At 40.5% G+C, this 24,871-nt stretch overlaps 1 long non-coding RNA gene across 1 annotated transcript; it reads left to right on the top strand.

Moving 5' to 3' along the window:
- The first annotated feature begins 9,646 nt into the window (after window positions 1–9,646).
- On the top strand, window positions 9,647–20,768 carry LOC309653605. Its single transcript, XR_014259269.1, has 4 exons — window positions 9,647–10,125; window positions 14,779–14,875; window positions 15,975–16,146; window positions 19,434–20,768. It is a non-coding gene; the product is annotated as an uncharacterized lncRNA (long non-coding RNA).
- Window positions 20,769–24,871: the final 4,103 nt, after the last annotated feature.

Genomic DNA, 24,871 nt, shown 5'->3' with positions numbered 1-24,871 from the left:
CACTGAAAATGAGTTATGAGTGTCTGACTTAAATGTATGAACTATTAGCACATCGTTGATGAGCTTAGAGAGAGATGTTAAAGCAGCCATTATCCTCCTGCAGGTTCATGTTCCTATTCCCAGGGGACTGTAAGAAACTGGTTTGTAGCCTGAAAACAGATAAAGCTATGGGCTAAGGATATACGTAGCATCTCTTCTCTCCTATTCGTTTGTTCTTTCTCTCTGAATTTTGGGAGATTGCTGATGAATTGCTGTCAGGCATGGGTACTCTTAGTTTATTGCCATAGAAGAAGAGAGAGATTACTTCCTTGTTTGCAGTACCTGTCTGCTCTAGTCCTGTCTGTACAGTGTTTCCGAATTAATATTTCCTAAACACCTACCTCATAACTTTTTTTCATTTACTAAATATTTATTTAGTTCTTGTTTTCCCAGCTTTCTTGAGGTAAAATTGACAAATAAAATTGTATATATTTAAAGTGTACAAACTGATTTGATACACCTAGACATTGGGAAATACTTGTCCTGATGAAGTTAATTAACATTTTCATCACCTCACATAGTTCCCCTCTACCCCCATACCCTTGTGTTTTTTTGTTTTTTTTTGTTTTTTGGTGGTGAGAATGCTTAAAGTCTATTTCAGCAAATTTCAAGTATACAAGACAGTATTATTAACTACTGTAACCATGTTGTACATTGGATCCTCAGAACTTATTCATATTCTTCTTAAAACTGAAAGTTTGTACGTTTGACCAACGTTTTCCTGTTTCCCTCATCTCCCAGACCCTGGCAAGGACCTTTCTATTCTGTTTCTATTAGTTCAATTTTTTTCTTTTTTTTTTAAGATTGCACATGTAAGTGATACCATGTAGCATTTGTCTTTCTCAGTCTGACTTTTTCCATTTAACATAATGCCCTCTGAGTTCATTCATGTTGTCACAAATGACAGGATTTCCTTCTTTTTTATAGCTAAATAATATTCCATTGAATATATATACCACAAATTCTTTCTTTGTTCATTGATGGACACAGGTTTCCTTATCTTGGCTATTGTCAATAATGCTGCAATGAACATGGGAATGCAGATATCTCTTTGGGATACTGATTTCATTTCCTTTGGATATGTATCCAAAAGTGGGATTGCTGTATCATTCGGTAGTTCTATGTTTAACTTTTTGAGTAACCGCCATACTGTTTTCCATAATGACTGCACCAATTCACATTCTCACCCACAGTGTACAAGGTTTCCCTTTATTCATATCCTCACCAAGATTTGTTATCTCTTGTCTTTTTTCATAATAAACATTATAATAGGTAGTGAGGTCATATCTCATTGTGGATTTGATTTGCATTTCCCTGATGATTAGTGATGTTGAGCACCTTTTCATATATCCGTTGGTCATTTGTATGTCTTCTTTGGGGAACTGTCTATTCAGGTCCTCTGCCCACTGTTTAATTGGATTTTTTAAAAAATTTTGCTATTGAGGCATATGAGTTCTTTGCATGCTTTGGATATTAATCCCTCATCTGATAGGTAGTTTGCAAATGTTTTCTCACATTCTATAGGTTGACTTTTCCTTTTGTTGGTTGTTTCCTTTGCTGTGCAGAAACTTTTAGTTTGATGTAGTTCTACTTGTTTATTTTTGCTTTTATTGCCTGTGCTTTTGGTGTCAAATCCAGAAAGATATGGCGAAGACCTATGTCAAATAGCTTACCACCTATGTTTTCTTCTAGAAGTTTTATGGTTTCAGGTCTTACATTTAAGTCCTTAATCCATTTCAAGTTAAGTTTTGTCTATGGTATTCTTTCGCATGTGGGTATCAATTTTCCTAACACCAGTTATTGAATAGACTATCCTTTCCCCATTTTGTGTTTTGGGCACCATGGTCAAAGGTTAGTTGACTGCATATGCATCCCACATAACTATTTTCCTGAAAACTTTCATTTACTCCTGTTTGCTGTGTCAGGATTCATGGCCCTCAGTTTACTGTTCTATTTTCATTGATCCCTAATCATCACTCCGTCTGCTTCAGTCAGTCCAGTGATTTTCCTTCTTCCACCACATCTCAGGTTCATGCAAAGTAGCTTCTTGGGCAGAGTTGCCTTTTCTTTCTAAACAGGTCCAGTCAGATCATCACATACGACTGCTTGTACATATAGAGGAAGGCAGACTATCAGGAGAAAACTATCTTAGGATTCTATGTTATAAACATTTTAACTAAAAAACTTTTAAATTGAACGAGTTCATGCTTCTTAAAAAGAAAATGCTGAACACAATTTAATCCTTTCCAGGTAAATTAGAGTGACATTATACACAGTAAAAATAAGTTGCATTGTAGTGATTTCTACTAGACAGGTAAGGTATTAAGGACTAGTTGTCTGATCCTACATTGAATAATACGTCTTGCAGCTGATATTTGTTTTTATAATGAATGCACACGTGTGTTGGTTTAAATTGCTGTGTTGAGATTAATGTTCTCAGAAATTATTTCTACATTACCAGGAAGTGGTACATTTGAAGCCTCTCCTGTACCATCTTGAGATTAAAAAAAAAAAATACGAACTTTCTTTTATTTCCATTACTTAAGTTTATGTAAACTTGTGTTTAAAAAACAAAATATCTTCTCAAATCCCCAGTCATATTTCCATGCAGCTTGGTTCTAAGAGTCCTGGAAACAAAGAACAGTATCAGTCCAGGACCTTTGCAGGAAATGTCCTCAAGGTCACTAGTGCCATCTTAGGATGTTAGCCCAAGGGCCAACTGGGATATCAGGCCACATTGAAGAGATACTTTAATTTGTAAGATTTGTTGTGACCGTCAGACAACATATGTCTTTTGACTCCATTAAGGAATGTGTGAAGGCACAGCACTACTAATGCTACATTAGCTATCTGTCTTTAACTTTCAAAAATAATTTGAAAGCATTTTTAATGCCATTTTTCAGACGGCGAAAAGAAGTGCAAAGAAGTTAACTTGGCCAAATATAAGTGAAGGAGACGTGATTTTAGCTCGAGAACAAATGCTTTGTCTCATTACTGTACTGCTTCACTATAACAATCAAGATGTGGAGATTTCTAAAATTTTCACCATGAATGTTAAGAAAACACTAGATTGCATGATGTGTTACAGAAACACCCACTAAAATCCACTGAAGTAAGAAGTTGTGAATTCTCTCTGTACTTTGATAAATTCCCCTTGGGAGCACACCGGTTTGGAATCAAGAACGCTTGGTTCTAGTCCTAACATCTCCATTCTGTGGGTCTCAGTTTTTAATATTAAAACTCTCCAAGGTCCCTTCTTAGTGCAGTGATACATGCCTATGGAATTGGGGCTTTTTGCCTGCTTTATGAAGTATTTTAGAGCCAGCTGGCCTGGCACTTTACACTGGAGGAAAAAGTAGCCATTAAGGTCTTAAATTTGTCCCGTGTAGTAAAGACTGAAGGTGAAGATGAGAAGTTTTGTTTTCTTAGGTTTTGTTGAAGCAGGCTGCTACTGACTGCTGCCCTGGGATGCTTGGGATTCGTCATAGGGCCGGAGGCTGTGCCTGCCGGTCTGGCAGTGGGCCATCCTGGCGAAGCACAGCACAGGGGCTGGTGTGCGCTGCCACGTGAAGTATTAGATAACTGCCCAGAAGAGCTGCCATACATGCAGAGGACGGGGTATTCAGGGCTGCCCATGGTAGTCATAAAATGATAGATATGAATCTAATCTTAGAAAAGCGAGTTGAACTCCCTCACTTTTAGTTGGGGCTCAAGGAAGTGAGGAAAGTTGTGCAAGTTTGTACCTTTAGTGTGAAAGTTGAGGATGGAATTCGGGTCTCCTGACTACTTATCTAACTCACCACTTACACTCATTTATGCTAAATACCATGCCTCCTTTTGCTCCCACAGGAATATGGTCACTTGGTGAATTTATGTTCATTTATTTCATGTACAACCTGAAATGCCTCTTCTTGCTTATCAAATCAACATAAAGCACTTGAAAATTGGATTCAAGCTTAGACAACAGACACAGTGACGTATTAAGATCATTTTATGCCGTATCATGATGATTTTTAGGGAGTTAATTAATTTCCGCTCAAGGAAGCATAAACAGCAACTACATGCAGGTAAAAGACAACAGACAAAAAGGTAGCAGTAAATGGTTGCCCTTTGGGTTCCACAGGGCTTGTGTTAGATAAGGTCTTACTTTGCACAGTTATGATGCGGTAAAGAAGTATACTCCCCACTAGTAAATATTTCAGAGATGCTAAATTGGGAGACTGGCAAATTGCAGGTATGAATGGATGAGTACAATGTGCTCAATGAATAAGGAATCAAAAGGAATCAGAAGGAATCGAAAGAATGTAGGCACCTTAAATGTATTCAGGTACAAAGAAATCACCACAAACGAGACCATGATGGAGGAGAGGTACTGGCTTGTCAATAGATTTGGGTTTGCAGTTTGGAAACCACTCTGTAAACTCCACAAAAACTAATAATTGTGCTAATAACCTTGGTGTTGATAATCATAATCTGGGTATTCAGATTTACTGGCATGACATTATGCAAATCAGTTAACCTTTCTGAAAATCTCATTCCTCATCTGTGAAGGAGTTGGATTAGAATATATTTCCTGGCTTAAATAACCACTGTTGGACAAAGAATCTTATAATTAGTATCTGCAGCTCTTCAGGAGGAAAAAATATTAACGATAATTGATAACTTCAATGAGTAACTTTATTTCTTTGAGTTACGGGATAGTCATGCTTTTTTCAGTCGTCATAGATACTCCCCATCGCTTAAGACTATAAATATATGAGGCTTGAACACACAAAGGAAACTTAGAGATAGTCCACCCCTACTCGAAATTTTATTCTTAAGGGTGGAGAGGCCTTGAATTACAAAGTGACTTGTCTAACTGGTTAATGGTGAAGCCCAAAGGACTAACAAGGCTTCACAGTTCTCCACACACAGGGCTCTTTTCTCCTATAGGAAAAGGGGTAAATAGGTTTTCTTTCTCATGCCAATTCAGGTTGATTAGTAAGGCCTGGCTGTTGAGAAAGACTGTGGAACTGAGAGCCAGGTACTATAGAAAAGACTAATGTTATTGCTTAGGACTGTTTGCTATATAAACAGAACAGGGAAGTCACCTATATGTTTGCCACCTCCTCTCAAAGCTATGGTTTACACATGTTCCTTGAGGTTAAAGTTTGAATATTTCTTCTGCCTTGCTTTTTAACAACCATCACTCACAATATTAATTAATGTTGTCTAAGGTATTTCACTCTAAGAGACGGCCTATGTCTCAGTGGACCAAACTTGGATTTGGTCATTAGGAAATACGTCATTCTCAGTGCTTGGATCCTCATTGGGTTTTCTTGAGCTGTTTTTCATTTCTGACGCTGCTAAATGTTTTAGACTTCTCCATTAGCATCATGTGGCCTGTCTGACTAGGATTTCAAGCTGCCAGGGCAGGACCACAGCTCTGAGTACAGGCTGGCTGTAGTTTTGTCCCTGATTATAAGACCATGGAATACAGTGGGAGAGGAGCGGCAGATACCTTGTCCTTTGTGGTTCCGACAACTTAAGTGCAATTCTTGGCAGCCTAGTTTTAGACTCTGATATGGGCATCTCGTATGATGTTGCAGGAAGCTTTCTCTTGCTGCTGACATGTTCTGGCTCCTTGGTTTACTCAGAGGAGTGGTGAAGGAGACATACCTCAAGCCAGGAGCCGCTATGTTGGCCCTTATGCTCTACTTTCTATAACTTTGCAGGATTTTGGAAGAAAATGAGAATATACTCTGGAACTGGAGATACATATACCCACACGTAGATTCATATATATATATTTTTTCACTTCTTCAGGTCTTTGTCCTCATTCCTATCATCTGGAATTGTTTTGAAAGAAAAACGCATATTACCCTCATAAGGAACTAGAGTTTAACTTCGGAAACTTATAACACATTTCTAAAAGACACAAAGTGTTCTCTCTTTTTAGAACTGTTCAAGTGCAAGTCAGATTTGAGTTCAAATGGAATGAAATGCCTGTTTATTTCTGGAAGCAAGTTTAGTTCTTTTCTAGTCCAGATTCTTTGTTTTACAGATGAAAAAATGGAAATCCAGGGTCTAGGAGGGTTAAGTGATATGCTCGGTGGTACATTTCAGAAGAAACAGAATAGGAAAAAGAATCCAGAACTTGCCAATTTTTGGTCTCACGCATTTTATCTCACACCGCACTACTGCCTCTGGGTTTAGAATTACAACAGTTTGGTTTCCTTTTTAACTGATGACTTAGGTTTTTGTTAAGGTTTGATTTACAGTTTAGTAAAAATTTAATACTTATGTTCATTTTGGGTTTTAGCAAGTCAATACTATTCTAGAGTTTTATTTTTATTTTCTTTAAGCCTGTAATGGGCATTGAGGTCTCCCTGTGGTCTCTGGACTTCTCTCTCGGCTTTGAAGATTCTGCTGTTCCCTGCTCCATCTCAACTTATGCATATTCTCAACCACAGGGGAGTCTGGAACATGCCAGACATTATGGTGAGGCTGTTACAACGCTCACCCCGGTCTAAAACCTAAGCCACAGGAGACACAGACTTCTGGTTCCGCAGAAAGCAGGTGTTACAGGTAAGGAAGGGAGCATAATGTACAACAGCCAGATTTGAAACAGCTCTGCTCAGATTTCATATTCCCACACTCCCTCTAATTTACAGGCTTCTGTTCACAGGTAGTTTGAAAACCTATCTGTACCAAATTTAAATATTCAGTGACTTGCCTATAACTAATCATACTTGAAATTAAAAAAGCATGTGTGAACAAGCAATAGCACTAACTAGTACTCACAGGGGAATATTCCAGCTATATTACAATGAGACTTTTGGCAGTAAAAGCACTCAAGTACTGTTCCTTAAAATGTAAGGATTAGGTGTTCTTGAGGTAGAAAAGAAAAATCTATTCTTTGCAGATGGAGGGGAAAATGAAATGGATTCACTAGCAGAGTCACTTTTATGGAAATTTGGATCTGTACTGTGAAATTTTAGTGTTTAAACAAGATCAGAGGCCTTGTAGGATGATTTTTTAACATGCTGGATTAGAAACACCAGACAGAATTGATTCCCAGTAAAATGGAAAACGTCCTGAATTAAAAAGGGGCCTCAAAAAAAAAAAAAAAAAGGAGCCTCACTTGGTAACACTTAATTTTCTAACATGAGTGCTCCAAACTCTTAATAACTGTTTTAAAACACTTGATAATTTCATGTAAGATAAATTTTACGTAAGAATAAAAATGGACAGCGTATATGAATTTGGTGAGACTGAGCATACAATGTGGATTTGCCTTGGAAAACTTGGGCAGTTTTTGAGATTATTGAAGTTGAGCGTCTGTTGCAAGATATCTAAGTGAACTCTCCCAGAGCATTTCCTGGAAGCATTTGCCCAACAAGTAATCTTCAAACAAACGAACAAACATACATACCCACCATTCCTCTATTCCGTGTAATATAACCCATGGACCAACAAGAATAAGATTATTTTCTACTTGTACAGTTTTTGGGTGGTGCTGCTTTTCCTAACCTTCTCACCATCTGTCAAGACATAACTTTCATTACTCTCCAGCATCACTTTTTTTTTTTTCAGCATCACTTTTAACAGCATCATCTTTCTTTTCGTCCTTTCTCCTTCCCTCCCTCCCTCCTCCTCTCCCCCTTTGCTTTTCTTCCCTGCCTCCTTTTTCTTTCTTTAAAAGGAATCTCTTTTGACCTGTGTTTTCCTCAAGGGTTCAATTGTTTTTATATTTCTCTCCCTCATAATACAGTCTTTGGGGATTGAAAAATACGACATAAATAGAATCTTCTGTGATTTCTCAGCAGAAAGGAAGGTATGGTTTGTATTACTTTCTTCATAGGATTCTTTATGGGGTAAATATTTCCAGATGCCCCAAATCTCTTTGTTACGTTTACTATAAGAACCAACAACTCTTCCTTTTTCTCTACGGTGACATGATTGTGTCCTGGGATGGCTCCCACTCGTATCGCTATGAAAACAGAAGTTTCATAAACCGGAGATGAGTTACTTCAACTCAGTTTAATTCAATAAACAGTTATTGAACATTTACTGTGTCCAGGATACAATTGGCCATGGTGAATGATACATGATCCCTCCTATCAAGAAATTTGCAACCTAGTATGGGAGAAACTATGCAAATAAATGTCCAACCATAAGATGACTGCTACGGTATAGTAACAAGCAAAGATTTAGGAACTCAGTAGGTAAGCAAAATAAGTAGAATAGTAAAGATGAGGCTCTTTTGTTTGTCAGTATTTTACTTTAGCTCTGTATAGTTTTGAGATATGAAATGGTGTCATTTTACTTTACAGTTCTTGTTACTTTATAATCATTACCACGACTTTGTAGTCATAGCTCATGGGTAAGTTGCTTCACTTATGTGAATGTTATGGAGAGGTACTATGCTTCCGGTAGAGTCTTCTTCAGAAAGAGATTTATTGATTTGAGTTTATAACACTGAATTATGGTGTGGTAATACGTTTTACTTCAACTCGAAGATAGCTACTTTATCGATCCCGTGGGTAAACCCTTACTCTAGATCCGGGCGGTGAGCCCTCTCAGGATCAGCTGTCACACAGCAAGAGATAAGACTTCCTGGATCAGTTTTCTGAAGTGACAGGTTTATTCCCTGGTCAGGACAGAAGATACTCTTTTTAACGAACAGGCTAGACTTCTCTGTGTGCGTATTTGTTCCATGTGTTTCGGGGTGAGGATGGGGTTGAGGAGTCTACTCTGTTTTTATGGGGCATGAATCTGGCTTAAAAATGACAGAGCCCTTTAACAGGGAAATTGCAGCTGGAAGACACCAGCAACTAAGTAGATCTGGGACTTGAGAAACTGTGCCTCCCTGGAGCTATCCAGGGTACTGAACCACTTCTCCTTATGTTGCCTTCTAACCCCGCGAAACAAACATTCAGACATTTAAAAATATCTAGCTTTTTTTTTTTTTTTTTTCTGACTAGAGAAATTCTTTAACCTGTATATTTCTGATAATTGTTCTTGCTCTAGTCTTGGCCAGCTGTAGCAGTTCACCTCTTGTGTCTTTTATTCACTAAACAAATATTTAGGTATAACCTTCTCTGCGTTGGGCACTTTTCTCATGGTTAAATTACTCAGATTGAATATGATTATTTTTGCCTTTTTGTGAAATTTGGGTTAAAGAAACAAATTTTATGGGATGCCTAAAGGATCTCAGGTTTTCAAGTGTCGTTTGAAGAACCTGGTTTCTGGTCCAAAGGTTGTGTTTGTTTACGTTTGTTTACAGTACTTAGACTAGTCCTTGGCATAAAATAGGCAGCACAGAAATTTTATTCCGCTGATGATCAGATTTATTTTGTGGAATTTTTTTAAAAATAAATTTATTTTATGTATTTATTTTTGGCTGCGTTGGGTCTTTGTTGCTGTGCGCGGGCTTTCTCTAGTTGTGGCGAGCGGGGGCTACTCTTCCTTGTGATGCACAGACTTCTCACTGCGGTGGCTTCTCTTGTTGTGGAGCACAGGCTCTAGGCGCATGGGCTTCAGTAGTTGTGGCACCTGGGCTCAGTAGTTGTGGCTCGTGGGCTCTAGAACGCAGGCTCAGTAGTTGTGGTACACGACCTTAGTTGCTCCACAGCATGTGGGATCTTCCTGGACCAGGGCTCGAACCCGTGTCCCCTGCATTGGCAGGTGGATTCTTAACCACTGCACCACCAGGGAAGTCCCATTTGTGGAATATTTTTCTATACCATGTTACAAGGAACATATTTCTTTTCAACCTAAAGGTAAAATTCTTTGAAGAAAAATTTTGCTCTAAGTGCTCTAGATGCAACATGCACATAATCCTGATGAATGTAGACTAAGCATTTTGGGACACTGTCATATACATTAGGACCAAAGTACAGGCTGACCGGAAAGAAAGGGACCAGAAACTTCCAGCTCAGACTTTTCTATTTATGTATTTTCTCAACCATCTTTTCATTCTATTTTATTCATACTAGTCTATTCTGTATTCAGGTAAACAACCACCACCTGTTCACCCCCTCTCCTCCAAAAGAGGAAAAAATGAGTTTTTCCTTTGATGACAGCAACACATGACCCAGGAAGGTGGAGTATATTCTAAACTGTCCTTTTGTAATTCCTTGTTCTAAGCATCTGGCAAGACAAATTGGTCTTGACTTCCCTGGAAATGTTGGTTTCTTTCAATGAGTATAAGGGGTACAGAATCAACAGTGTTCCTAGTGTTCTCAAGACCAGTTATTGTATGGGTCAGTAAGGCTAAACCCTTCACCCCCAACCTGGTGTTAATTTAATGTTATTCTCAGTAAATATCTGAGACAGACTGAATTTGAGCAGAATATAAAGTATCTGGCTGAAATTGAATCAGGTTCAGTGTTCTAACATAGCGATTTGCCACTACCCACATCTATTTCTGTGGTATGCCTTTTTTTTTTTTTTTTTTTACAACATGTACCTTTAGAAACTTGGTAAGGTCCAAACTGTATCATAATTGACTTGAAAATGTCAGTTTCTTGGGATTGCCAAACTCAAACACTTTTCTTGGTATCTCAGTGAGAAATCAAATTTGAGGTTGAAGAGTATTGACCAGTAAGCTTCTTTTCTAGAGATTGTTACTCTACCTTTGGTCATGGACCAAGTTTAATTATTCCTATTGCTTTTATTTCCCATTCCTTAGGGAAGTGATAGGCACTTGTTTAGTCACCGGAAGTTGTGAGAATTTGTGGACCTCAGCAAAGACCCAAGAGACCTATGCAACAGTATTGTTTTCCTACTTATTACCCAGACCCAGTTTGTTTTAAAATCTATTTACTGATTCCACCTGAGTTGCATGACTTAGTTGTAATATAATCTCTTGATTTCTTGAATTATCTCCAGACTGGACTTCATGATTGATTTCTTTTTTGCCTTTGACTTATTCAGATGGAAATAGGTTAAACAAACAGAAAAACTTGACTATTATTCAAAGGCTGAAGGATTCCTTCATTACTTCCCTCCATTTCCTTGGGAATCAATACCATTGGCTGTTTTCTTTTAGTTAGCATAGTTTTGCTTGCTTAATATAATTAATATAGTAATTTAAGAGTTATATATACGTGATCTGACTTAACCTTCCAATTCTATGGTGTAATATTACTACTGTCATTTTATGTGTGAGAAAGGTAATGTTCAGGGGGAGTTAAGGAATTTCTAATGACCATAAAATTAGGAGTCAGGACTGAAGATTCAGACCCAGCTCTCTCCGACATTAGTCACTGCTTTTAATCACTCTTCTGCTTGCTTTAATATTTCTTTACTGCCCACATAAAGTGCCATGTCAGAATATAGAAATGGTTATTAACTGAGGAAATAGGAAATATTTTGATGTTTTTAGGGAAATTCAAAACATTGTAGAATAAAAAGCTGGACATGATCTTATTGGCAGTTTTATCGCGATGGCTTAAAAGAAATGAAGTTGTTCCTGAAGGTACCTAGTTTATTGTCGTGAAATATATTTGCTTTGCCTCATGCTGTATTTTGTAACATTTGGTCCTGGTAGGGTTTATTTGTGCGTGTAGTTTAATATAAAGATCTCCATTTTAACAAATACTGGGAACTATTCGGAGAAAAAGCCAAAACAGATGTGTTTTTACTCAGTAGTTTTTGTTTAGGTCTGAACCTTTGATAGGAATTTGTTCCACAAATGTGGTTATTACAGAAGATGAAGAAAGCCAAGCTGAACACAAAGTTAGATGACTTGTCTATTTAATTTTAGGTGATACTTGCCGAATGTCTTGAGAAAATATTTTTTCAACTTGTTTCAGAATTAGAATAGACTCTGTTGACATTTTATGCAAGCATATATCTGTTATTCCTTTTTAGAAATTCGAAGTAAATTTTCTTATAAAAATAATACACAATCAATAATACACGACCATTTTCTATGAGGAAATTTTCAAATGAAAAAACATTAATCTCTAAACATCCGTAACACCAACCAGTTAATATGTTAGTATGTTTCATTTGGTTTTTGACACGCGCAAATGCACACAAAACTTAACATATAATTATATAATTTTATATGTAATTTTGTGTTCCAGTTTTCTACTTAATTAATAGCATTGTCTTATTTTGCGTTTCTGTGACTTCCAGGGAGATACAATCTACTTTATTGGCCAGTTCTATCTAATTTGGGGTTCTCTGTTTGTGTGTATGGTGTATGTGTGTGTATAATTTAATATATATATGTGGGTGTGTATATATACACATATGTATAATTAGTTTTCTTGTTTTAGAAAAAGATGCATTGTATTCCTTTTAATACATCACAACTTACCCATTTTATTGGGAAGACTTTGCACATATTAAAATCTGATATATTAGGAGTAATCAAGAAGAGGTCAGTGTGACTAAGATGCTTTTTAAATGTTTTTTTGTATTGTATATAGCAACTGGAGCTGCTTTCCCAACAGAAATTTGAAGTAATGCCGAAACTGTGCTAATGAATAGATATAATTAATTGGAAAACTTAATCTGTTTTCCTCCAGTGTCTTAAAGACTTTAAAATAATCCCTCAGTAATTTAATCATATCTCCTAGTTTTCTCCTTTAATTTACCTAGCAATATTTTTTCTTTATTTTAAGATCATCTTCAGCCTAATCCAGATAGCCCTATTAAATTATCGTATCAAAAACCAACGATAATTTTCTATACCTTTTATTTTCATAGGGAAATATTTTGAGATCCACCAGTGTGATTAAAAAATAGAGCAGGTGGAAGTGGGGCAAGGGTGGGAATTGACATCTGATGCAAGAGCCAAGGAGGAAACCATTGTTTTTACTCTGGTCAGGTGATATTATGCTAGCCTTACATTTCTAAAATTTGAGTATCTTTGGAATTATATTCAACTGCAGCAGTTGAAGTTGTAAATGCTTTAATGTTTTCAAGGCATGTCTTTTAGTGACTAAACTTTTCTAGTGCATTTATTTCAGTAAGGTTGAGGGGATTTCTATTGGATGATCTTCTCCAAACGAGATAAATATTCTAATGGTAACTGTCCTCCTGGAACACATATCTCTTGTTATTAAAAGTTTTCTAAGAGTACTGATGAATTTAAATGACTCACAGTAGCACAATAGGCATTTTAGTTAACCTGATTTTTAGCAACAACTTTTTTTTTCACTGTGAAACTTCTTATTCCAAGATGTTGGGGAAAAAGGGGAAAAACTACAAAGAAAAACATAAAATTTAAATGAACTGCCACTACTTAGATAAATCAGGGTCAACATTTTTTTTTTAAACATCTTTATTGAAGTATAATTGCTTTACAATGGTGTGTTAGTTTCTGCTTTATAACAAAGTGAATCAGTTATACATATACATATGTATCTCTTCCCTCTTGTATCTCCCTCCCTCCCACCCTCCCTATCCCCCGCCTCTAGGTGTTCACAAAGCACCGAGCTGATCTCCCTGTGCTATGCGGCTGCTTCCCACTAGCTATCTACTTTACATTTGGTAGTGTATATATGTCCATGCCACTCTCTCACCCTGTCACATCTTACCCTTCCCTCTCCCCATATCCTCAAGTCCATTCTCTAGTAAGTCTGTGTCTTTATTCTCGTCTTGCCACTAGGTTCTTCATGACCTTTTTTTCCCCTTAGATTCCATATATATGTGTTAACATACTGTATTTGTTTTTCTCTTTCTGACTTACTTCACTCTGTATGACAGACTCTAACTCCATCCACCTCACTACAAATACCTCCATTTCATTTCTTTTTATGGCTGAGTAATATTCCATTGTATATATATGCCACATCTTCTTTACCCATTCATCCGATGATGGACACTTAGGTTGCTTCCATGTCCTGCCTATTGTAAATAGAGGTGCAATGAACATTTTGGTACATGACTCTTTTTGAATTATGGTTTTCTCAGGGTATATGCCCAGTAGTGGGATTGCTGGGTTGTATGGTAGTTCTATTTTTAGTTTTTTAAGGAACCTCCATACTGTTCTCCATAGTGGCTGTATTAATTTACATTCCCACCAACAGTGCAAGAGGGTTCCCTTTTCTCCACATCCTCTCCAGCATTTATTGTTTCTAGATATTTTCATGATGGCCATTCTGACTGGTGTGAGATGATATCTCATTGTAGTTTTGATTTGCATTTCTCTAATGATTAATGATGTTGAGCATTCTTTCATGTGTCTGTGGGCAATCTGTATATCTTCTTTGGAGAAATCTCTGTTTAGGTCTTCTGCCCATCTTTGGATTGGGTTGTTTGTTTTTTTGTTATTAAGCTGCATGAGCTGCTTGTAAATCTTGGAGATTAATCCTTTGTCAGTTGCTTCATTTGCAAATATTTTCTCCCATTCTGAGGGTTGTCTTTTGGTCTTGTTTATGGTTTCCTTTGCTGTGCAAAAGCTTTGAAGTTTCATTAGGTCCCATTTGTTTATTTTTCTTTTTATTTCCATTTCTCTAGGAGCTGGGTCAAAAAGGATCTTGCTGTGATTTATGTCATAGAGTGTTCTGCCTATGTTTTCCTCTAAGAGTTTGAAGGCATGGGAGAGACTTAAGTTACCCACAAGAAGATCCAGAGAATCATAGGTCTGAGAGTTTTTTAAGTGGGTATACTTGAGGATGTTTATAAGCTGAAAGAAAGTAGCCAGCAGAGGAAGGGTGTGAAGATCTAGGAGAGGAAATGATTGTTCATTTGTTTTCAAAAAGCTGAATACTTATCGTGTGCCTGGCCTTTTTCTAGGATCTGGGGTTCACACCATCTGTTATCTCTTCTGCAAGGACAGTTCAACTCATCCCCTGGTGAAGAGAAGTCAGATTATTCTTTGCATCCAATGCAGGTGTAGGAACTGTTCTGTCCCTCTGAAGGGACTTTACTTAACCAGAGTAATAAGTTAGAAATCAAAAGAAATTAGAGCTGAAAGGACCTTAAAGGCCACTGTACTTAATTTTGCCTAATATTTTACATTGAATGTAAGAAAAGTTTATTGCAGAGCCCGTTCTCTTCAGAGTTCCTTCAGTGAACTTTATGTCTTCAATCCAGTGGGTCTAGCTCGTAGATTTTGGCCTCCTCCTCAATTTGCTTCTTCATCCATATTACATTTTGCCCGGACTATGGCAGAAGCTCCTGGGTGGTTTCGCGGCCCCTGGGCTCAGTTCCTCTAAGTTCATCTGCCTACTCGGGTTGAGTGATCTTCTAACATAAAAAGATACGCTTAAAATAATGCTGCTAATGGCTTGCCCACACAGAGTTAGTGCATACTAGCCGCCCAGCGTGTGCTCTGCCCAGAGGCGTGTAGTCTGAACTGTGCTCGGCCAAGCCTCCTGGGGCTCTTTGGCCCTGAGGAAGGGGAGCTTTTTGGGATCACTCCCTTTATCTAATTGGTCCTTCAGCAGCGGGGCACCTTTTTCTAATCAGCGGAGGCACCCTTACTTAGCCAGTGGTAACCCCAGGCCTCATCACCTGTGGGATACAAGCCATGCTGTCTCCCAGGCTTGCTTTCGCCAACATCTCTATTTTCCTTTCTGTCTGTTCTCACACTTGGACCCCTGGCCTTTAGTCATCCCCACCTGCAGTATTTACAGTGCCCAGCAGGTGTCAGGCTTGAGTGTCTTTGCACAGATGCTCCCTCTGCAGTTAATGCACCTCCTACTCCACCTCTGCATAGTCTCAGCTTTTTAGATTCTGCTTCAGGGTTATCATGAAGCTGTCACTTAGATATAACATTTTGCCTCCAAGGAACCTCTGTGCATAAAGGTTATGCTTCTTTATCTCATGTGATTCAAATTTTCATGTCCCTCCTTAATGCAGGCTTTAAGGGTAGGAGTCGTTTCTTATCCTTAGCACAGAGCAGATGCTTTTTTTTTTTTTTAAGGTGCTTTTTAATGATGATAAAATGTATGGTTTAAATCACTCATTTTACAATAATTTTGCTTTAGGTTGTGACAGAAATAAAGTTTACAGAAGTCGTGTTCCTGCGATAAGAAATAAAGATGTGACCTTCCAGTTGTGTAAAGCTCTTAAATGCTGTGTAAGTGCGTCGGGTGCGCTAAGGAACCTGGAGCTAAATGGGCTAGTTCTGAGAGAGAGAGACTTAACTATGTTAACAAGGTAAGCCTTCATTGTATCCTGCCAACATTTGATAGTTGCTTTTGGGGCAAGCTAAACCAATACAAGTTTAAACTTTTTCTCTCCATTAAAGGGATTGAATAAATTGGCCACTTTATCAGCACCTCATGCCTGTCACATTAATGGCTGAACTAGAAAATCAGAAGGATCAGCACAGGTTTTATTTTCTTAATCCTTACCTCAGGGTGGAGAAAGGTCAATCCCGAACTTAACCCCAAGTTTAGACCAGGAAGCCCTCGGGTTCCTTATAGTATCTCAGAAATATGGGAAAGTAGAAAGGAACGATAAAGTGTAGGGCAGATTAGCCTCATTTTCCTGTGAAGCTTGAGGAGAGGGAGGGAGGAGGTGGATGACCATGGGCAGTTGGGCAGGTTGTGCACTGTACAACACCATAAATGTAGAACGTTTGCATATATTATTATGACAGCCTTCTGACAGATGGAAATGGTGTCTTGAGGAAGTACCTTTTTCTGTTTCTCTTAGAGAAGTGCTTCTCAATGGGGGTGATTTTGTCCCCTAGGGGATATTTGGCAATATCTGGAGACACTTTTGGTTGTCACAAGTAGCTGATGTGTTACTGGCATCTAGTAAGTAAGGACAGGGATGCTGCTAAACATCCTACAGCGCACATGGCAGTCACACACAACAAAGAAACAAAGTCACACATTGCCTAGCTCAAAATGTCACTAGAGCCGGGGCTGAGAAACCCGGGTCTAGAGGATGAAGGTGAACCTCCCTGTCTGGTCATTTTTCCCTGCTTGTTCTGGAGAAATGACTGCTGGAGAGGGAGTGAACCATTTCTGACTCTACATCCAATATGCTCCAGCAGCCTGTAGTACATCATGTATTCATAGGGCCAGTGTGCCTGGAGGAACCCAAGGCCACCTGATGGCAGAGCTGTGGATCAGGGTGACAGCCAACATGGGAAAAGCCTTCCTGCCTCCAGGCCCTCGGTTCACCAGGCCCAGGTGTCTCTTCCTTCCATCCATGGGCCTCTGAGATGAACCAGCTTTCCTTGTCCCTCCTAAGCTTCCCAGGTTGTGAGTCCTTGCCTCTCAAGAGTGGGGCACAGTATCCTCAGGTTTGCTTTCCACGCTGCCTCCTGAACCAGTTTTGGAAGGTTTGTGGATGATCAGTTGGGGGATAACAGGTAGAAAATTGAGACAAAACAGTGAACTCCGAGACTGGTGACTGGGTTCAAATTCCAGCTTTTCCACATGTCAGATGTATGGCCTTAGGCAATTCACTGAACATCTCTGTGCCTCAGTTTTCTTGTCTGTAAGATGGGGGTGAGAACAATAGTGCCCACTTCATAGGGCTATGGTGAGGATCGAGTTAGTATTTGGCATGTATTTGGCATGTAGCAAACAACGTGTAAGCGGTAGGTGTTCCAGGCCTCATTCCACGTTAATTTTTGGTATCTGTATGGGTTTGCTAGGGCTGTCATAACAAAACACCACAGTCTGGGTAGCTTAAACCACAGAAATTTATTTCTCACCGTTCTGGAGGCTGGAAGTCCAAGGTCAAGTTGTCAGCAGGGTTGGTTTCCTCTGAGGCTCCTGAGGGAAGAGCCTGCTCCAGCCTCTCTCCTTGGCTTGCAGAGCGCCGCCTTCTCCCTGTGTCCTCACAGGGCTTTCACCCTCTGGGCAGGCCTGGTGTCTCTCTGTGTGTCTAATCTGCATTCCTTATAAGGACACCAGTCAGATTGGACTGGGATCCACCCTAATGGCCTCATTTTAACTTAATTACTCTTTAAAGGCCTGATCTCCCAATACAGTCACATGCTGAGGTACTGGGGTTTAGGGCTTCATCCTGTGAATTCCGTGGTGGACACAACTCAGCCCATGACACATGACAAGGACCTGGTAACAACACCAACATGGTTCTAACCATGTTTAACTGTGATACCAGATGCAAAAAAAAGCCAGGACAGACCTTGAGGCCATTACTCTAAGTGAAATTAGAGAAAGACAAATATTGTATGATCTCACGTATACGAATCGAAGAAAACTGAGCTCATAGAAACAGAGAACAGTTTAGTGGTTGCCAGAGGTGGGAGTAGGGGGGATGGGAAAGGTGGTCAAAAGGTACAAACTTGCAGTTATAAGAGAAACAACTCCTGGGGATGTAATGTACATCGTGATGACTGTAGTTAAAAATACTGTTTTCTTTTTTTTTTAAACATCTTTATTAGAGTATAATTGCTTTACAATGGTGTGTTAGTTTCTGCTGTATAACAAAGTGAATCAGCTATACATATACCTATATCCCCATATCTTCTCCCTCTTGCATCTCCCTCCCACCCTCCCTATCCCACCCCTCTAGGTGGACACAAAGCACCGAACAATACTGTTTTTTAATTTGAAAGTTGCTAAGAGTATAGATCTTAAAAGTTCTCATCACAAGAAAAAAATTGTAACTATGTGAGGCGGTAAATGTTAACTAAACTTATTGTGGAAATTATTTTGCAATTTATACACATATCAAATTACTATGTTGCACACCTGAAAATAATATAAAATTATATGACAATTATATCTCAGTAAAATGGGGGGAAAAAAGGAATCCAATATCTCAGGTATAAAGCCTCCCTCCTCCTTCCCTCTCACATTCCCGGGAAGACCTCAGGCCCGGGCCTTACACCTGCCTTGAGTATATTCCTATTAACTGTGTCAGTAAATGGTAGGTGCTTCCCTTCCACACCTTCCTTTGCTCATCATTGGAGAATATGCTAGAGCGACACTATAAGAGTGCTCACATATCTCCGATTTTTGTGGACAGTCATGGTTTCAAAAATTCTGTCCTCTTGTCCACCTAAGAACACTGGTATTTTTCATACTACAGGTTCCAAAATGTGGTTCAGAAATCATGGTCACGGTGCCTGCCATGCCAGGATGGCAACTTGGAGGGCTGGGGAGGGCGTGGCAGGTGGCAGGTGGGGAAAGCCGGCAGCCAGAAGGAGGAGAGGACAAAGAAAAAGACCCAGGAAATTTGTATCTCTAGAACAAATTCCCAAACAGTAAGAGTTTACTGTAGCAGCAAGTCCTAGCCTCTAGTTTACTGCTAAATCTAGTCCTCAAGGAGCACAGCAGTCAGAACATTTAATACAAAATTTCCTAGCTCTAAAACGGAAATATTAATACCTGCTTGTTGTGTTTGGAAGTTATTTCAAAAAGTAACGCTAATATCAATAAAGCCCTTTATAAAAGAGCTAAAGGAACTCTGTAAGTATTACTTTTGTTTGTTTGTTTTTCCATCACTCTTCATAGCTGCCAAGCAGTACCGGCTGTCTTTGTACTGAATCCCGGAAGTGTCTCTGTATCCTGGAAGTATTGCAATGATCGTCTTCACACCTGCAAAATATTCCTGCACCGTGTACGCAAATGATTATGGCTCCGCTCTCGGGCCTCATCTGGGAGCTACTGCATGTGAGGATCAAATTGATACACATTAGGGCATCCTCAGCGGTCTTTGGCAAAGGCCTATAGATTACCTCGCTATCCAATTTGTTAAGTGGACAGCAGAGCCTGAGTGGAAAGAACAATGTGCTCGTCAGTTGGGAAAAGCTCCTCCAGGTATCAACAGATACAAGCAAGGCAATCTCACTGTGCAGGTTGATTAGAACTGGGTTTGTATTTTGGACAATAAACTCTACTTATGATAATCTCCCAGTCATTAAGTATCTCTGCTGTAAGAGAAAACTGGGGCTATTAACTTCTCCAGATAGAACCCGAGGGAAAAGTGATCATTTCTTTTATAAGCAGAAGGGAAGGTTCTGCTCAATAAAGATCAATTAAACATCTCTGTTAAAAGACTGCTTGGAGCTGGTGCCAAAGGAAATTCCACTGTATTAACCCGTGCTCCCTCCAACCCTCCCCACCTCTGTAGCTTGCGCTGGGGAAAATTGTAAGAGGACGCTGGCTATTGTAAGCTTTATAAGGTGACAGTAGCTCTCACATCCGTGGCTGAATGATCTTTGATGTTGAGTGACTTTTCCTGCATTTGGCAGGGGTATTCCCAGAGGATGGCAGGCAAATCAAACGCTCCTCTGAATTCAGCTGAGCATCAATCATCCTCATGAGGGAGTAAAAAAAAGAATATAACAATAGGTACCGGGAAAAATGATATGGTGGTCTGAGCTAGTAATTCCCAGGATGCAGGAAGAGTTTTGAGGGCCCTAGAAAATCCACTGCATAAAGAAAACCCGCCACAATCTCCACCAGCATCTTATAGTTACCACCTCATTCTTGTCCTTTAAAATACAGTGTGCTTGTCCTTTAAAATACAGTGTGTCTTGTACATTAAAATACAGTGTGCTTCTACTCTCTGGCTTAGACTGCATCCTCTCATGTAAATTCCATCTGTTCTTGCTTGAGGGAGGGCAGACACAACCTTGACTTTATCCTCTTGATGAGAGTGATGTTTCATGGTGTTGGGAGGATTTTCATTGGGTCAATTGCCTGATTGAGACATAGCCTTAGTGAGGTGACAAATAGCAGGCATTAATGTCTCTTTTTTAATGGTATGATGAATGGTCTAAGAGAAGGGTCAGCAAACTGTAGCCAGCCGCCTGTTTTTGTAAATAAATGATTGGACCACAGCCAGACCAGTTCATTCATGAATTTTCTCTGGCTCCTTTTGCGTCGAGTAGTTGTGACAGAGACCTAACGGCCCACAAAGCCAAAGATACTCCCTGGCCCCGGCCACCCCTGATCTAAGACCGTTCCCACAGTCCTCTGATGATAAGAATCACCTGGATCGTTTGTTCAAAAGACAATTTCTGGGTCCAGCTTGGAACCCCTGAGTCAGAATCTCCAGGGAAGGGGCTTTGGGAAGGTAGAGTGAACAAGCTTCCCGGGTGATTCTTATCCCCAGGGAACTACTGGTCTCAGGTGTGCCTGCCTACCAGGTAAGGAGGAGGTTTTCAAAGAGGCAGTGGGGGTGGGGGGTTGGGCGGAGTTTGCCTTGGAGAGCACAGGCCTCGCGGTTTCACTGCTGGGACTGCATCCCAGCTCCGCTTCTCCCCGAGCTTCGCCACCTCAGGTAAGTTCCTTTTAACACTGTTTCCTCCGCTGAGAAGTGAGGGTCATGGTGCCCGGTTGGCAGTGTGTGTATATACGCTGAGAGCCTAATCCAAGGCTCGGTAGTGGTCACCCTCACTAAGAGGAGCAGCGCCATGTAAACACAGAAGACCCCGCTGTGGAAACATCTCATAAATAAGACAGGCCCAGCGGGGCTTTTCAGTAGTCCACGGTGTACAACTGTTTTCCTCAGAAGGAAAAACTCCCTTAAAGGAATCTCCCATTACGTTCAGGACAGTATACGGCCCTTTAGAAACTCAATTTCTCCACAGAATGCTGAGTATTGCAAGAGGTTATCATTGGCTGTTTTAGGATATAGCTGAGTTTGCAAAGGAATATTTAATTTCATGATTGAAAACTCTGGTACTTAGCACGAGACAGACATATATATATATATTCTGTTTCTGAGGTTAATGTTTTTAAAAACTCTTTGCCTGACGAGATCAAGCAATTTCAGCCATTCGTGTAGCTGTTGAAAGGCAGTTTTTAGATAAATTGCGCATAAATCCATGCAAGATACAGGACCCAATAATACTTCAGGTTACCAGGGAGTTTCATATTTTACTAAAAGGGGGAAAAAGTCAATCTTGAATCTTTTAGTCCGATGACCAAAGAATTGCTCCATTGATTTTGTTCAGCTACTCAGGTGGGTGTGCAGTTGATCCTGATTGGATCTTATTTAAAGTTTGCTTTTTCTGGGAAGTATTAATTCGAATGTAGTATGGGTAATACTGGAATACTAGAGCCTCTTTAAAGCCACTTTACACAGCTTGTGTAAACATCCTAGGGTAGTTTCCTCTTAACATTTTCACAAATATAGAACTTGAGTTTGCTGTATGTTTTCCTCTTTTTAACAGAAGAGGGAGGTAAAGGCTTGGCTAAACAATGTACCTAAAACCCAGGCTAGAGGGCAATGGATTCATATTCTTAGAGAAACAGGTAAACAAGAACAGCATGAATTCTGCCAGGTATGATTTAGGTTTGTGAAGGAAGGAAAAAAAGCACACTTGGCAAATGAGTGTGGTTTGCTGATTTCTTTATTTTTAAACTTAGTTTTAAACGAAAGTACCAGTGAGACCCGAGAAAAACGAATCTGCAGAGGGCAGGGGGAGGGGTATTCTTCATTTTTATTACATGCAGTGTTGGAATCGTGCTGTGCCCTGAAACACAGCTGGATGAACAGGGTAGTTCAGGGTCTGCCTGGATTAACTCCTTAAGCAAATTTCTAGGTTGCCAGGCCGGCTGGTTGAGCTCCAGGCTGGTGGCCAGTGGTGCCGTGCTATTCCTTTCCGCTCACCTCAAGGCGAAAACCCGGAAGTGCCGACCACCAGTAGCTGCATGTACCCCTTGTGGGATGTCCAATGCTGAGAGATTCTCTTAGGCTCATGCCTCCTGTGCAGATGCTCCCCACACACACCCCCCTGCCCAGCTCCCAGAGCTCCCATGGCTCACACCTGGTGCCAGCCAGCAGCCGCGGACCTGCCTGTAGGCCCTCGTGAAGGCCTGCTGCTCGTCCTGAAAACCTGCTGCTACTCGAGAATCCAGAGGGGCTGCTCCTCATGGGGCGCCGTCTTGGCTGGAGGCTGCCTACATCTTCTGTGGGCTTTGCCTCCGTGGTTTCCAAGGGGGCAAATGGGGGCTGCCGGGCCTTATTTGATGGGAGACATGAACATCTGGGCTAGGTTCACTTCAGGGATTCATTGTTTTCCTGATAGGTATGAGTGATAATTTTTGTTTGTTTTGTATGTGGGTGGGGTCATGGAAATACTTGGGGATGGTAATCAAACTCAGCAGAACTGAGTTTGCTGTCACTTAGCAGTGTGATCTTGGGCAGGTCTTTTAACCTTTCTGGTCTCCATCTGTAGAATGGGAATTATAATACTAGTCTCATTTGCCTCTGAGATTGTCATGAAGAGACAGTGAACTACATATACGAAAGTGCTTTCAGAAATGGCAATGTACTCTGTATGCAGTGTGTGTGGCAGATAGCATCCCAGTTTGAATTTCAATGAGATTCAGAACTGTGATTAACAAGGCAAGCAGAGCCAGGATGGGGTGAGGCAAGCAGGGTGGGTAGGGCGCTAAGTGAAGGAGGCACTCCCTCACGGGGGTGTTTACATGCGGCTCTGAACCAGCAAGACGCTGAGAGTCAGTGTCTCCTTCAATTTTGCACTGTAGTCACCCTGCTTGCCTCACCCAAACCCCTGTCTTGAGTGAAAGTAAAATACATGCCCATGAAAATTATACATGTGATATACACTTTTGTTGTAACAAAGTCCACCAGTACCTAATTAACCTTGACAGATGTTACCGCTGGGACAATTTCTGGGGTGTCTTTCCTGGCGTTTTTCATACATGTACAACCTTAAACTAGCTTTTGTTCTCACCTCATGGGCAGCACAGAAACATGGGGAAGAAACACCAATCTGATCTCAAAACCTCATGCGTGTTCTAGATCTTTGTCATGGGTGTATTTGTAGACTCTGTGGAGGGGTCACACAGCACATGACAGGGCCAAACATGTTGAACCTACGTCACCCAGCTTTCTCTCCCGTACACCAAGTCTTCAGTAGCTGCTCCAGGACCTCCACCTCCCCCGTCTTTAAAAACTCCAGGTACTTCTTTTCTTCCATCTCCTGGTTGGCTGGCTGGCTGGCTGCCTGCCTCTCTCATCCACTACTTCCTCTTTCATCTCTTCTCATGAAGACTAATCTGGCCATTTGAGGACTCTTTATCTCTCTTACTGTCTCCTAGATCAGTTCCATAAAGATTCTGGGTGGTAAAAAAAAGACTCCCCTTCAGGCATGGGTATGAGGGAGAAAAGTTGTCAGTAGCTCCATAGGTTTTGTTCCTGACATATAATATCCATATGCACCTCTTCCCGGCCCCTCCTCCACACTTTTGAAATGCGATCACGCTGTCCCTAATGTCTTCTAACTCAGCGGTCCCCCACCTGTTCGGCAGCAGGGACCGGTTTCCTGGAAGAGAATGGTTCCACGGGGGAGGGGGCGGGGGGCTCAGGCAGTCGTGCAAGCGATGGGGAGCGGCAGATGAAGCTTCGCTGGCCTGCCCGCCGCTCACCCCGCCTCCTAACAGGCTGTGGAGCGCTGTTCTAACTGGCATTGTGTCACTTAACGATGCATCGATGCATCGCAGAGCTCTCCAGTGGTACTTCCAAGCTGATGTCATCGTTTTTAACAGCTGCCTGTATTCTACCCTGCCAGTGTGTCATAATTTAACCCCTTCTGTACTAGGAGATGTGTGTTTCTCCTTTTTCACTCTTGCAAATAATCTGCGTTGAAAATCCTCCTACACTTTTCACTTCCTTGTGTGCTTAGAAGTTTAATTTGCTGGGTCAAACAGGATGATGTGCATTTTGATAGCACATTATGGGAAGGTTGATTGTGAGCACGGCATGGGCTCTGTCCCTGGTATTTTTCTTCCTGTCCAACCTCCGCTAGATTCACCTTCACATACAGTTTTCATTCACAGCTTGAGGGCTGTAAGGAACAACTGTCAGAGTTGTTTTTCTAAAATACCCTCGGTAAGCTATCGTGTATGGCACCAGTGTGACTGCTTTGGGAATGGTAGCTCCCAGGAAGAATGAGATGTTTCCCCTACTCCAT

The sequence above is a fragment of the Balaenoptera physalus genome (assembly GCF_965194825.1).
Source record: "Balaenoptera physalus genome assembly, contig: HAP1_SCAFFOLD_670, whole genome shotgun sequence".
Classification (NCBI taxonomy): Eukaryota; Metazoa; Chordata; class Mammalia; order Artiodactyla; family Balaenopteridae; genus Balaenoptera; species Balaenoptera physalus.
The sequence above is the reverse complement of the archived record's forward strand: the minus strand, read 5'-3'. Positions and strand labels throughout refer to the sequence as shown.